The sequence below is a fragment of the Papaver somniferum genome, chromosome 2 (genome assembly GCF_003573695.1).
Source record: "Papaver somniferum cultivar HN1 chromosome 2, ASM357369v1, whole genome shotgun sequence".
NCBI classification, from domain to species: Eukaryota; Viridiplantae; Streptophyta; class Magnoliopsida; order Ranunculales; family Papaveraceae; genus Papaver; species Papaver somniferum.
In genome coordinates, this window is record NC_039359.1 from 76,691,583 (window position 1) to 76,702,920 (window position 11,338).

Consider the following 11,338-nt stretch of genomic DNA (forward strand, 5'->3'; position numbering starts at 1 on the left):
ATCAGCTAACTGAAGTGTCATCTGGGTAGGTTTCATCTCACCAAGTCCTAGCTTAAGGTACACATGGTATGGCAGTAAGTTCACACTGGCTCCTAAGTCAAGCAAAGCTTTCTCGACACGGTATTTACCTATTGTGCAAGAAATAGTAGGGGACCCTGGGTCTTTATACTTAGGAGTAGTGGTATTCTGAATAATAGAACTCACATGACTAGCTAGGATTTCTTCTGGACACTAAGTTTTCGCTTTCGCGTACACATATCCTTAAGAAACTTGGCATAAGCGGGAATCTTAATCGCATCTAACAATGGGAGGTTGATAGTAACCTGCTTAAAAACCTCCAATATATCATTAAAGTTGGACTCCCTCTTAGTTGGAACTAGCAGCTGGGGGAACGGGGCTCTGGGAACAAAGCCGGGCTCAGCATGACCCTCATTGGTCTCTTTGGAGACTCTATCAGTCTCCTCATTTTCTGGCTCAGAAGGGTGAACTACAGCATGTTCACTATCAGGCATGGCAACCTTATTGTCAACTTTCTTTCCACTCCTAAGGGTTGTTATAGAATTCACATGATTGTACGATTTCTTTCCTTTAGGGTTAGGATCAGTTTGACTAGGGAATCTTCCATCTTCTCTTTCACTAAGAAACTTAGATATTTGGCCGACTTGAAGTTCTAAGTTAGCAAGAGACTGGGAATTATTCTTAAAATTCTGCATGGTTTCTTCTTGAAAACCACAGTGGTTCTTTGATAACATATCATGGTTCTTTGCTAACATAATAAGGGTTTCTTCTAATGTGGAGATCTTTTTCTCATTCTGAAACTGGGGTTGACCTGAAGAGTTCTTAGCATAACCAAAACCTGGGGGAGGCTGAGAATTACTAGACTGTCCTTGATTCTGACCCTTAGACCAAGAAAAATTAGGATGGTTTCTCCAACCAGGGTTGTAAGTCTCTGAGTATGGGTCAAAATTCTGATGGTTCTCAAACCTAGCATTGTTATAGACAGCATAGGCTTTCTCTTCACTAACCTGACCTTCCCAAAACGAGTTATTGGGTTCTACTCCACAACTAGACACTTGAGAGGCTCTAAACCTATCATCAGGTTCAACAAGAGACCTATGTTTAGGATGATTCAATTCCAAAGCTTCCAACCTTCTAGACAAAGCAGCAAACTTAGCATCAGACCCGAAGCTTGTATCTACCACATTGGTGCTACTTCTATTGACCAAGAGTCTTTTGGGGGGTTCAACACAAGACTCCCACTGTTGGGATTTTTCAGCGACAGCTCCTAAGAAGGTAAAAGCATCATCAACACTTTTACTAGTGATCTCACCAGCGTACATAGACTCAACCATGGCTTTGGTTGAATAGTCTAAACCATCATAAATAATCTCTACGAGTTTCGTCTTACCAAATCCATGGTGAGGACACTGGGATAGGATATCATTGAATCTCTCTAAGAACCTACAAAGAGACTCTCCCTCTTGTTGCACACTATCACTAATTTCCTTCCTAACAGACGCTGTTTTATGCTTAGAGTAGAATTTCATATAGAAAGCAGCAATAAGTTCCTGTCATGTTTCAATGGATTCAGATGATAGGTTGTCCATCCAGGTCTTTGCTTTATCTCTCAAGGAAAAAGGAAACATCTTAAGTTTCAAGACTTCATCAGTAATTTCTTTTATTCTAATTGTCCCACAAATTTCCTCAAAGTCCCTAATATGAAAATAAGGGTTCTCATCATCTTTCCCTAAGAATATAGGGATCATCTGAAGAATACTAGGTTTTATCTCGAAATTAGCCGTGGTGGCTGGCAATTTAATGCACGAAGCTCGGGTGGACCTAGTTGGGAACATGTAATCTTTCAAAGTTGCCATTGCTGGCACAACTAAAGTACTAAGGGAATTTTCCTCACGAAGAGACAAATTCTCAAAAATGAAGTTTCCAAAAATAGGGCTCTTAAATGAAGAGTATTCGAGCTCCCCACTTTCACAAGAAGAACTACTAGGTTTATCACTAATCAGACGACCTAGAGTGTTTCTTTTCCAAGCCCACTCTTCAATAACCTTGGAAATACACTAGAAAAACAAAAGAAAAAAAAAAATCCTAAAAGGAAGGGAGGTTCTATGCAAACACAAAGAAGGCTGACTCCACCAAAGCAAACCTAAAGATTTCTAGGAAACAAAAAGCATGATGGCTCCACTTAGATTGTTTCTAGAACAACTTTTAATCCTTCGAAAGGGAATTCGTTACAATTTAAGCAAACCCCTATGGAATCAATCCGAGTATAAGTAAGTTGAATCGAGACGAGGGAAGCTCAATGGAGCTTTGATGCCCAAGGCCTCACAGGTATTACAAGGCGGCGTATTCAACTCACAGAAACCATCATGAACTTTGAAGCATGCTTAAAAGAGTAACCAATATTTTTCGAATGACTTTCCTATTAAGCTCGTTACCCTATAAGTATCGTTCTAGTCAAATTTTAGGCTTAGGTTCGCGTTTGGTTTCGTTTTCCTAAGGCGGGCAAGAAAGGAACGTTGATGAAATCCGAACCCTTATCTTGTATGGCCAGTCCTTGCCCTTTACTAGGAAATTAAAGCAGCCGTTTTCAAATCCTCAGCATATATGCAAACGAAGGAATACAATAACTCGCTGACAGGAGATTCGCGAGTGTTTCGACAAACTTACCTCCCGTACCAGATGGGGGATGAACCTCTGAAGTCGACTCGGGCCACGACTCCTATGTCATGTACGAACCCGAGGGGCCGAGGCGATATCGTAATCGCCGTCCTTCTCTGCAAACAGTTTATATTTAAACTACCCTTCCGTAGGGTTTAAAAAAATAAAGTCCACAGTCCAAAGTCCAAAAATAAAGTGCAAAAGAAAAAAAAAATCTAAAAGAAATTCTAAAAAAATAAAATATTGTCTCTCTCTCCCTCTTTTTTAATTAATTTTTATTCTCCTTTTATTTCGCTCCTTTCGCTTTGCTTTTACTCCAAATCTTTAAGTATTCACCTAAAGCTTTGGCAAATTTTTCTTTCGCTCCAAATTCCAAAATCTGTAAGGAAAAGACAAAAATCCAGAAACGTAAAGAAGAACAACTAAAATAAAAAATGAAAAACAAATAAAAACCTAAAAAAAAAATCTAAAAACTCTAGCCTAAAGACAAGTCCGCGTCGGCGGCGCAAAAAATTGATGTGATTTCAAATTGAGTTGTAGTAAAAAGTTCGTTGAGACTTGTGAAAGCAAAGATTTTAGATTTAATGAAATTTAAAAACAAACAAAACTTAATTCAAGATTATTAGGAATAACCAAGACACTGATTCCACTATCACACATGAATAAATTATGGAAAATAATCCGAAACTCTAATTATGTTTTAAGTCCCTTATTTCTTCTTTCACAATTAATCAAACATATTCTCAAATATTAATTGTATTCCCCAAGCATAGACTATCAATTGAATAAACAAAGTATAATCTATCAAATTGAATCACAAGTAATTAAGAAAATTATATAAACATTTAAAAACTCTGCAAGAGCAGTGATTGAGTGAATTATAATTAAAAATTAGAGAAAATGAAATAGTTACCCATTATTCATGCGTGAATAGCTTCCTCATTGCCTTGGTTGTGGGAGAATTAGCTCATCATCATGTTGGAAACAAACTCAAAATTCATTTTTATTGCTCAAAGGATGTTTACAAAGATAAAATGGAGAAAACTTATTAAAAACCGGGTTTGCAACAGTTATAAGTGTTACAAACTGAAAAGAACGATAGAACAAAGTACTGTCGCTGATTTTCGACCCTCGCATGTGTGTCATTTCCACTGTTGAGAAACGACTGTTGTTGCGCGCCTAATGTTCTTGGTGTTTTTCACAACAGCAGAATTGGTGATTCTTCTGCAACTCGACTTTCACAGCATTGTAATCTCCCCCAAACTCTCGCCCCCCTTCTAAGAATCCCCAGAAATCTATTTATACTTCACAGGATCCAAATCTCTCTGATTAATGCAAGACATTCTCCATTATTCTTCTTTGTCATTATACGGGAATTATTCCCTTCATCTGATTTTCACACGCCTGCTACAGCTCAGTACGCTTCAAACACGTTGATTACACAGTAAAGATTGATTCAAACTTTCGCAGCTTCCAAAAATAACTCAACAACGTGTGACAGCAACACCGAAAACCGAGTATTTTTCATGTCCTGTTTTTATCTTCTACGTAGCTTTCCTTTTCTTCTCACACACGTGTTATGAGATGGCCTTATTTATCTTGGCTTAATGAGGTCTAAGTTTGTTGAGTAAAGAAGAAAATATTCTCCCATGCAATACGTATCATCAAATATCGGTGATAATCCTCTTGAATGTAGTTCCCTGTATTAACTAAACTCCGTGGATTTGTTGAAAAGAAACTCCATAGCATCCCTGATTCGATGTGTTAGGCCCATACGATTCTGAATCCAGCTAAAACTCCAATAGAAAATCTTCAGATATCGATCGAAAATATCCCAGGTGAAACCAAACATTTTCCCGCCACTTTGCAATGTTTAAAAAATTAAGAAGGGTGCCCCTTATCCAGAGTAGGGGTGCCTTAGAAGGTGGGTGCTGAGGATGAATTTGGGCTACGCATAACCTTGGGTGCCCCTTAGCCAAATCTGGGGTTCGTATAGCAAATGTCCTCCAGGGGTCCAAATAGCACTTTTTGAGCAACTTTTTCCACACAAGTGTATTTTTCCTAAAACACCTACACAAACATAAAAACACCATAATAAGTATAAAATCAAGCACTAGCAGTAGAGACACTGCGGACAATTCAGACGCAAAAATGTGTCTATCAGCCAACCATGTCAGTCGCGCCACCGTGCCAATGTCAAGCCGTGCCAGCCACATCTCCGCGCCAAGGCATGTCAACCAGGCCAGCCGCACCACCGTGCCAATAACAAACCATGCCAGCCACGTCTCCGCGCCAAGGCATGCCAACCATGCCAGCCGCACCACCGTACCAATGGAAAACCATGCCAGCCACGTCTCTGCGCCAAAGAATGCCAACCATGCCAGTCGCGCCATCGTGCCAATGGAAAATCATGCCAGCCACGTCTCTGCGCCAAGGCATACCAATTATGCCAGTCGCACCACATGTGTCGTGCCAGCCACACCTCCGCGCCAAGGCATGCCAACCATGCCATCCGCGCCACCGTGCCAATGGCAAACCATGCCATCCACGATTCCATGCCAAAGCTATGCCGGCCCCGCTACATGTCGCTGGCCGCCAAAACGAAGGGTTGCAACAATCAACGAGCACCCTTCTGTCGAAGATGCAGATCTTAGCTTTCCAGGGTCGCCAGCCAATGCATGGTAACCTTTGTCCCAACGCCAAAACCCTAGTTTTGGCCACGCCTAAACCGCGACAAAGGCATGCCGATCATGCCACATGTGCCAATGGCATGTCGTGCCAGCCACCTTGCCGCGCCTAAACCATACCATGCCGGCCTTCCCTTTACGCGGCCAAAACGAAGGCGTGCGACAATCAAAGGCCACCCTTCCATCTTAGATGCAAATCTTAGCCGTTCATGGTCGCCAACCAACGCATGGTAACCTTTGACCCAACGCCAAAGCCCTAGTTTTGGCCACGCCTAAAACGCGCAGAGGAATGCCGACCATGCCACATGTGTCAATGGCATGCCGTTCCAGCCACCTTGTCGCGCCTAAACCATACCATGCCGGCCTTCCCCTCACGGCTGCCAAAACGAAGGCGTGCGACCATCAATGACCACCCTTTCATCTTAGATGCAAATCTTAGCCGTCCAAGGTCAACAACCAACGCATGGTAACCTTTGGCCCAACGCCAAAACCCTAGTTTTGGCCACGCCTAAACCGCGCCAAGGCATGCTGACCATGCCACATATGTCAATGTCATGCCGTGCCAGCCACCTTGCCGTGCCTAAACCATACCATGCGGGCCTTTGATGAGTGCCAAATATTGTATATTTTTATCCCTTTTTGTTGGCATTTAACTCATCTTTTGCGCATTAATTCTACATTTTATCCCATATTCTGTATTTTCATTGCTTTCAAGAATAAATATTTTTCTTACTTAATTTTGCATTTTTAGGCAATAAATAAAGTCTGGATGAATTGCGGAGCGGAATAGAGCAGAAAAGTAGTAAAAAGCCGCGAAGAATGTTGTGCACAAGACCAAGAGGGCAGAAATGGGCTCAAGAAGGAAGAATTGTTCTTAAAGAAGTTATGGGCCTGACATACCCAAGGCCCAAAACCCTTTCTCAAACCCATTTCCACTACCCAAGCCCGTATCGGATTTCAGCCGTCAGATCGAAGCATCTCAGCATCCTACGGTCGCTCCATCATCGCACATCAAACTCCGAAGCTCCCGCTGAACATCGCAACGCCCATCTCCATCTTGGGCCGTCCTTTTCGTTGCATTCCTCCATCCGACGGTCGCTACCCGCAGATTCACATCTTATCGTTGGATCTACCTACCATTGTCACATCCTACGGATCAGATCGAGATACATCATCTCTCGCTGAAACCGCTACACACCACAGCACCAAACACCCTACACCTCTACCAAACACCCCCTTCTTCCCAAATCATCGACCACTCTCTGCCCATCCCTGTTGCAGAACCACCACCATCACCCTGCCACTGCCATCGCCACCACCTACTCCATAGCCACCTAAACACCACCACCAACTCCACTATAATCATTCCCCTCATCTTCTAGCCATCTATCCTACCAATTTCTTTTCTTTTCTTTCTCAGAAAACCCTAGGAAAGAAATTGGTACAATAGCTCGAGCTAGAAAGAGAAATTGAAGGCATGGGAAGGAGCAGAGAAGGGAGAAGAAGCATGGGTTGAAGACGGACTCGTCTTATCACAGTTGGTGAGTAAAAAAATCGAAACCCTAATTCTCTGATATTTTGGGGATTTTTAGGTTTTTGCTTGCTTGTATAAATAGAAGGTGTTGGGTTTGAAATTGGCTCATGCCTGGGCTAGCCAGAGCACCAATTGAGACTTGGGTTAGCCAAGCTCAAGGGTTCAGTTCAATTCCAATTTTTGTATCAGTTCATGTTTATGATGTTATGATGTTCTAATCCATTCTGCTAGGGTTAAATGGAGCCCTTAATATTTTGCTAAATTGATTCATGTTCTTAGTGGTGTTATTGCTGTACTTAATTGCTTAAGGGTAGATTTCATCTTAGTTCTACAACATATTACTTTCACCATGTATGTCATGCATCCTTGGTAGTTTGATCAATTCTATGTTGTTGTGCTGTAAATCATGCTTAAAATGAATAGATTTATCTTTTGATTAGTTGTGCTTTAATCAGACAATTAATACTTGTGATGAATGCTTTTTACCAGAGACAATGACATCACTGTAACTGAATTACTAAGCTAAGATTAGGTGGTGGACTCCAAGATCCTAGCAATCTCCATATCCACACTGAGATTTAGCTTTTGTCTTGACACTTTAGGATTCGAATTCAAGTGAGAAACATAGAAAATCAACACAACTCCCTCCTAGTCCCTGAGGACAAACCCCTTCTTACTCCACCTATCTACAACAACCCTGTATACTTGCAGGTGTAGTTGTAGGTTCTTTTGAAACCCTATCAAGTTTTTGGCGCCGCTGCCGGGGACTCGGTGGCGGCGCTGTTGTTGTATTTCTCATAATTGTATTTCTTTGTTTTTCTTTCTTGTTGTTCATCTCATAATTGCTCTGATAACCTTGCTGTTCATCCTAGTACTGTATGTTAGCATTTTCATCTTGCATCTTAGCATCTTGTATATATCATAACATATCTTGCATTTGCATCTTGCATCTTAGATGCATTCTGTTTTAGGTACATCCTCCTGCATATCTTCTTGCACTGCATCCATTTGCATAAGCATCTCTTGCACTGCATCTTAGCATACTTGCTCCTACTGTAGCTGTTTTTGCATTTCATCTTTACTTCCCATCTTGGCATCTCTTGTCATTGCATCTCTCCATATAGCATTTTGCATTCTCATTCTCACTTGCTTGTTGTTCATTGCATCTTTCCTTTCATTGCTTTCCTTGCATTGTTGCATCTTTTCACTTCTGTTCAACAGCTGCTCACAGCTTCCTTTCCTTGATCCATCTTTGTACCAGCTCATGCCCTTTCCATCTTGACTTGCAGAAGCAAGTTGTTGCTGAACGCTGTTGCATTGTGACCTTGAACCTGCTGGGCTGTGAGCTGATCCTGGTGCTGCTGCTGCTGTTGCTGTGGAGTTGTGCAGCTGTTGCTGCTGTTGGAGTGTGCTGCTAGGCCTGACTGCTGGGTCTGTGAAGTAGAGTTCCATTGAACTAGGCCAAGGCACTACTGGGCTGTGAAGAAGCCAACCAAGAATGAAAAGCCCAACTGGGCTTGTGGAGTTGCACTAAATTTGAACCAAGCCCAACTGGGCTGATTCCAAGCAGCTGAAAAAGAACAAAGCCCAACTGGGCTGTGCAACTGAAATACCCAACTGGGCCACAGAAAAACCAAAGCTTAGGATGATCCAAAGCCCAACTGGGCTTTTGCAACCAAACTGAACAGCTGGGCTGTGCTTTATAGGTAAGCCTAAACCCATTAAGAGAACCCAACCTGTGGGCTTCCAATTTTAATTTGTGGGCTTGTAATAATTTTTGTTTTTCTTTATTTTTTTATTTGGGCTTGTAATAATTTTTCTTTTTCTTTTTTTTTCTTCTTTCTTTTGGGTTTGTAATTATTATTGTTGTTTTTATTTTCTTTTATGGGTTGTGATAATTTATGCTAGGCTAAGTTTTTTTTTTTAAAAAAAAAAAAAAAAAAAAAAAAAAAAAAAAAATTTCTTTTGCTCCCCATTTTAAACCAAATTTTTCAAATATATCCACCAAAACCAAAAATTTTCCCAAAAATCCAAACCCTTTAAAAACCAAATTTTGGGCTTTGTAACATAGTTACTTAGCTTTTTGAGCCAATCATGTCTGGATTTTGGTCTGCTCCTGGAGATGGAAATAAAACTCTTAGAGAACTTGCTTATGGACAAACTTCACGTTATGAACCTCCCATAGACCATGATGTCAATAGTCATAGGAATTATTATGGACATTTTCAAAGTCCCGAGCCGCAATACATGAACCCTGATGACTATTCATACATGCATCATTCATCGCAACGTGAAAATGAACATTTTTAGTGCCTCACTCACCCAATCATCACTTATGGATCAAATAGAAGCTCGAATCGCAGCTTTAGAAATGCAATCACATGAGGAATCTGTCACATCTAATTTTCTTAGGCAACCTGAAATCTATGCATGTCCCGCATGTGGTAGTTTAGACCACCCTGTTGAGCATTGTCATATTTTGCATAATTTTAGGCCATCAAGAGAAAATCCAATGTATGAAATGCCCATGAATTGTGAGAATGGTAGTCATTGGGACCATAATCAATCCTTTGAGGGTTGCGATCAATATTTTGTAGACCCTAATGACCATGCATACATGTACCATTCACCACAATTTGAACATGAAGAATTTTGTACTCCCATGAATTTAGACTCCACCACAGAAGCTTTAAGACTTAGTGAGCAAAACTTCGATAGATCTACATCACGAATTCAGGCATATTTAGATCAGATTTTGCTTCACCTACAAAAGGAGGCAATTCATGAGGAAATGTATGTTGTCCCTAATGAAGTGTCTAGTCCCATTCATGTAAATGATGTTGAATATGAACCTAATTTAGAGGAACATGAATTGACTAACGACACCACCACTGTTAATGAGGACCAATATGCATGCTACCATGATGATGATTATGATGATTATGATGATATGTTAGAAGAACATGAAAATATTGTGGAACCTGTTGGTTCAAAAACATATGGCTTCTCGCCCTCGACCTTCATGAATGTTGTTTTTTCTAATACTCATTGTAATTCATATGATTTTGATATTGACATGGGATTCGTACAATTATTCTGTGAAGATGAGCATGACATAGGAATAGTTGAATCTTCTATAGACACTAATATGCATGAAAATATATTTGATGTGTTGATTCTCTACCTAGGTCACATTGTGATATTTCTCCTGATTTGCCAATGCATAAGAATAAATTTGTTGATGATGTTGATGATTCTGAGTGTGAACTTGCTAATTTGATTGATGATTGTGAGCATGATGTGACATGTGTAGATGATTTAGGAGATTTTGATTTGATTAATAATGATGTGCCTATCGTCCTACATAAGTCACAATCTGATGGCCTTCCACCCAACCTAGATTTGGTTTGTACCCATATTGTCAAACCGACTTTTCTGAGAGTCCCTAATCTAGGTTTGGAACTGTGTGCTTCCCAAGTCCTCTTGGACTATTTTGCTTCTAAGTATAATACATTTGAGGAACCACAGTTGGAATTAGCATGTTTGCCCGTCCCTAGCACAGTTCACTTTGAGCTAGACCTTGTACATGATGAACCCCCAAAACTGCGAGATTTTGTTTCCAAAATTTTATCCGTTGAAAAATCCAGGTTTGGGGGTAGCTCATTTTGTTTCACAGTTTCACTTGCGTTTCTATCATATTATTATTGTGTGAAGCTGTTGAAACCTTTACACTTTGTCTTTTGGGTTGATCCTCAACTCTTTAGATTGTTAGTGTATGGTGAATTTGTTTGTATATAATCCAGTAGATAATTTTCTTAAAAACCCTTGTTCCTTTTGTATATTTTTGCTAATCCAATATGATTTCGGCTGAAATATGTTGGATTTTTGCCTTGAATAACGGAGTTTTAATTCTGCTTTCGCCGAAATCGGGTATTCTCTCTCCTTTTACTCTACTCAGCATGTCCCTTCCATATGTTGTTTTATAATTCTTTCCATATTTTGAAACATTGAGGACAATGTTTAGTTTAGGTTTGGGGGTATAGAGTAGATACCATGATAATATGCCATAATTGAAAACGAACTCCTTCTTCTTTTTGAAAAAATTGAAAAATTCCAAAAAAAAAATTGAAAAATCAAAATTCAAAAAAATTAAAAAATGAAAAATCATAAAAAATGGAGCTCATTTACCTTGAAATGTTGACTCTTGTGCAAATATGTATTTTTATTAGGAGTCTTAGTCTAGATATTTAGGCACCCTGATTCTAGCACAATTCACATAGTGATAAGAAATTTGCACGCGCACGATCTACCAATACATGTATGGCCTCGATCTTCAAGGTGTTTGATAGGAAGTTACGATTGCCAATCACTTTAGAATACTGAACGAAACTTGACTAGCTTGTTCTTTGGTTGGTTGGGATAGAAGGTGGAGGTTACATTA